Consider the following 4,825-nt stretch of genomic DNA (forward strand, 5'->3'; position numbering starts at 1 on the left):
TACAAGGAGCACCAAAGGGTTCAAGATGCTTAATGTTAGGCTTTCTCTTGTGTAACAGTTCATAACAAGTTTTACCGTGTTGTTTCACCACTAGAACTCTGTTCATCACATAGCACGCTGTACTTACTGCTTCACCACAGAAAACAATGGGTAAACACGAATCAGCTAGCATAGTTCACGCGGTCTCAATTAATGTCCTATTCTTTCTTTCATCTACACCATTTAACTGTGGCGTATAAGCAGGACTGAACTGTTGTTGTATCCCTTTTTCATTACAAAATAGCAGCATCTTATTATTCTTGAACTCCGTACCATTGTCGGTACGAATCTTTCTAACCTTCAACTTATACAAACTTTCAAGCTTCAGAATCAAAACTTTAATGTGCTCGAAAGTATCTGACTTATGCTTCAACATCACAACCCAAGAGAAACATGAAAACTCATCCGTAACTACCAAGCAATATAACTCTCCAGTGATAGTCTTGCAATTAACTGGACCAAAAAGATCCATATACAACAACTCCAAAGGAATATTAACATAATGATGCTTCTTGGTAGCATGAGGCTTCTTTGTCTATTTCCCTTTCTTACACGGAAGACACCCTTTAGGAATATAAAAACTCTTAAGATTAACACCATCAACTAGTCCACTGTGAACAAGATTATTCATCTTCCTTAGACTCAGATGACCCATACGCTTGTGCCAAATAATAGACTCCTGTTCAGTAGCTTTGGAAACAAAAGCCTGATGGCATGTAGCTACTTTAACAGAGCCTTATGCATATCAAGAATATAGAGATCCTTGCACCTTGGAGCGGTCATTAAAATCATGTCTTCCGGAATTACAAAATCTTTCCTCATGATATAACACAATTTATCATCAAATGCAACCGTATACTTTTTGTCAGCAACCTGTGAAACAGAAAGCAGATTGTTCGACATCTGCGCCACAAAATTGACTTTATCAAAGCTAATATTCTCATTTGCAATCTCCCCTTGTGCAGTAATAAAACCTCCTTCACTATCTGCAAAAGAAACTGGTCCTCCATCCACTGTTTTCACATTAGAAAGTAAGGACAAGTTCCCTGTCATGTACCTGGACGCCTCACTATCAACAATCCATGTACTGCAGCGAGGATTGTAGGTGACCTACACATTAAAATAAGGAGATTAGTTAGAAAGGGCCACCCATGCCCTAATGGCAGTAGGTTTCCCATCAACACCAACCACTGGCAATTCCACCCATTGTCCCTTAGATCCAAAAGGACCCTCAGAATTTTGGACACCTTTAACTTCACTTTTACATTTCCAAACGGTATTTTTCGGTAAAGGTTTACGGTAATAATCATTTGTTTGAAAAGCTTTAGTTCCAGTTGATGGAATAGAAGTAGATTTAAACACAGGTGAAGATGATCTTCTATTGACAACACGTTTAGGGCTAAGATCAATCTTCCTATGAGGTGTCTGTGTAATGGGTTTACAATTCACAGCCATATGTCCCCACATCCCACAATTGAAATGGTTAACCTTATCAAAATTATTAGCATTTAACACGTGACGTTTAGGCGATGATGACTGTCTCCTAGGTGTTGTGGTCTGTGGTCTAGTCGGTGGGGTTGACGAAACTTGTTGTTTAACAGTCTGTCTCCGACTAGGGGGAACATACTTTGGCACTTTGCCAGAAGTAGAACTCTCATCTTTTGGTGGATGTTCAGCCTTAGGATTTACAACCCGTGAATTCAAAGCACTACTCTCCTTGACAAACTTAACAGGAGTGGATAGAGTGGTTTTCTTCCTAACTTGTTTTGGCTTTTAGACACTCTTTATTGGAGTCTTCTGACTCTCACTCCTTTCAACAGAGTTCTTAGGATTCTTCAGAATCGTGATGGGTTTAGTCACCGGAATAAAAGGTTTATTGTCCTTTTCGATGTCGACATCAGTGTCTGACTCCATTTCATAGACAGATTCTACAGGTTTTCTAACCTCTCCACTCACACTCTTATCCTTAATGTCAACAGGAATCTTATTTGACTCACCGTATTGTTGTTCAACACAATCATCCTTACTCTTCTCAAAAGGCTTCTTAACATAACTATCCATAAAAGGTGGTGCAGCCTAATTATAACCTAAACCTTGATGATTTTCGTTCATAGTTTGGTTAAAAGTTTGCAGCACATAAGACGTTCTCTGCCAATTATCAATCCTAGCTTTTTCTGATTCATACTTTAACCGATATGAATCCTTTTCTTCCTTAAGGGATTCTATCTGGCTCAAATACAAATTAATCACTTTCCGATCATCTACAACAGTTGATTTTAAGTGCCCTACCTGATTCTCTAAAGACTTAATGACATCAACATACTCTTTCTGCTTATTCAGATAGTAAAGAGCATCATCATAGTTCTTCTTGTTTGTCTGATTTTCTAGACTTAGATTCTTAAGTTCAAGTCTAAGTTTAGGACAGATTTCACAAGTAGCGGGAATTTCATTAAGCTTAGAAAGTACACATTCAAGTCTATCTATCTCCTGTTGAAAATCAATGCATTTAGTACAAACAGAGGCTGCGACATCACATACCTTGTCATTAGCAGACGTGTTGGCCATGAAAGCACAATCATTCCTTCCATCTTGCGAGTCTTCATCTGATTCTGATTTAGACTCTGAGCTTGTACTGTCCGAATAATCTGCTTCATAGTCCTCTACACCTTCTGCTTTAACATTACCCTCAGATTCTTTCACCTTAACAACCTGTTGATCAGCACAGTTGCTGCTCACTGTAACCAACTCATCCTTTTCTTTTGCGAACCAAGTGCATGAAGAAAGATCAAGTCCTAATGGCTCATCCTCATCAGAAGAGTCTGTAGTGAACTCCAAATCAGACAAATCATTAGCTTTACGAAACTTATCATACAACCGATCTTTAATCCTCTTCTTCAGACACATCTTCCTCATTTCTTCTATTCTCTTCATTCGAGCATCACACTTGCACACATAACAATAACAATTAGGATTATTTTTTCCAGTACAACCAGCATTCATTCTGATAACCCTCTCTTCTTCTATCTCTGCTTCACTCTTACCCACGAAGGCCACATTAGCTTTCTCAGCATCAACAGAGATCGACCAGTCACACACTTCATCAGCATAGGTAGTAGTCAAAGCTTTAGATTGACCACTGGAAGTTACTTCCTTGTTCACTGCTGGAGCAGTATGTCCGGGAGTCACCTCAATTGTAGAAGTATGGAACGGATTGTAAAATCCAGGCTTTGGAGGTCGTGTACATGTTCTCTTGAAATGACCAAGCTCATCACAGTTATGACATTTCACTATAGACATATCAAAACCAAACTTCGTATTGCGCTTCAAACTCAATGTACTCTGACCTGTTCTTTTCAGATACTTCCTAACACGTCTCAGAACACTACCCATTGCATACAAGATGTCCATTCTCTCAATTTCATCCTCATCGATCTGATCATAGTCTTCATTCTCCAGATGACCATTAATTATCTGACCACTTATCATGTCATTGTAAGAATTTACAACGATAGCTGACAATGCCATATCCTCCTGAATCAATTCTAGAGGTCTCTTCTTGATATTCTCTGTCTTAATCACAGGTGTCTGAGTCTGCTGAATAGGAGAGGAATCAACTAGTTTAGCAGTTGAGTTCAGTGCTTGAGACTTAGCATTGAAATACCCTGACTCAGACTGCGGTGCTGAGGTTTGTGACGCCTTGGTTGAAATGTAAGCTGTTTACAAAGGAGCATGAACTCCTGAAGATGACCCAATAGTGGATGATGCAGCTACAGTACCAAGTCTCTTTCTTTTAGCTTCAACCTGAATATCCTTTTCCATCAGCTTGGATGTAAAGGCCGTCAAGGTTAACGTACGACCTGATGTAATGTACCTGTTCTGAATCTTTTCAATTTCATTGTCCCATTTTTCAGGAAGACCATCTTTCAAAACTCTGACTGCTTTATCATCAGACACATCTATTCCATAATCTGTCATTTCAGCAACCAATAGGCGATATCTCTCCAAAGTCTGTCCAAGAGACTCAGAAGGAAGAGCCGCAAACACTCTCCATTCATCCTTTAAAACCTTACCCTTAGTGGCACGATAAGTTGCAGTACCCTCTGGCTGATTGAAGAGCAAGCCAAAGAGTATACGAAGTCTTGTTCCTGTTCTTGAACTGTTAAAAGATTTCCTTAGACAGTGCTTGTGTGAGCTGTGCGTAACACTTACATTCCAGATTATACTGTTCACGCTCAGCAGGATTAAACTATGAAGTTTCCTTAGGTTCACCATCTGCTCCATTTAACCACGCATATTCAGTCTCGATAAACTCCCATACTCTAGATTCGATACCATTCAGATATATCATAAACCGGGCCTTCCAGTCCAAAAAGTCTTTTAGATTATCAAGTTTTGGAACCTTATTAGAAGTTCCAGATTCACTTTCAGAAAGTATTATCTTTTGCAGTCCTGGAGTAATCACTAAAGCACTGTATTCATTAGTCACTTGTTCATTAGTGTTCGATATTTTGATTAATTAAGTGTGAATTAAATTTCTGATTAAAAGGACACTCGGTCGATTGTCTTAGACACACGGTCGAGTGTGTGGTTCACACGGTCGAGTGTGTGGATCACACGGTCGGTTGTCTGACAAAAATTGGGCAGCACTTCGTTACAAACTTAAACTTTGGTATTACTACTCACACGGCCGACTGTCTCTGACACACGGTCGATTCACTTACTCACACGGTCGAGTGACTATACTCACACGGCCGATTGACTTTGAGAAACTAACACAACTTTATCA

The sequence above is a fragment of the Rutidosis leptorrhynchoides genome, chromosome 3 (assembly GCF_046630445.1).
Source record: "Rutidosis leptorrhynchoides isolate AG116_Rl617_1_P2 chromosome 3, CSIRO_AGI_Rlap_v1, whole genome shotgun sequence".
NCBI classification, from domain to species: Eukaryota; Viridiplantae; Streptophyta; class Magnoliopsida; order Asterales; family Asteraceae; genus Rutidosis; species Rutidosis leptorrhynchoides.